Genomic DNA, 207 nt, shown 5'->3' on the forward strand with positions numbered 1-207 from the left:
TTGATTTTTTGAAATGATACATCAATATCTATCACCTTTTTTATAGAAAATACTCATCAACTTAATTGCAATAATTTTAATTCACAAGAAGTCTGAAAACATATTGATGAGACTTCTTTCTTAACTCTGGTTGAAAAGGGACCCTAGATTTTCCTGGAGGTTGACGATGCCGGCGCTTTAGCTCTCACATTGTGGTGGTGGTTAGTC

The sequence above is a fragment of the Penaeus monodon genome, chromosome 22, assembly GCF_015228065.2.
Source record: "Penaeus monodon isolate SGIC_2016 chromosome 22, NSTDA_Pmon_1, whole genome shotgun sequence".
NCBI lineage: Eukaryota > Metazoa > Arthropoda > Malacostraca > Decapoda > Penaeidae > Penaeus > Penaeus monodon.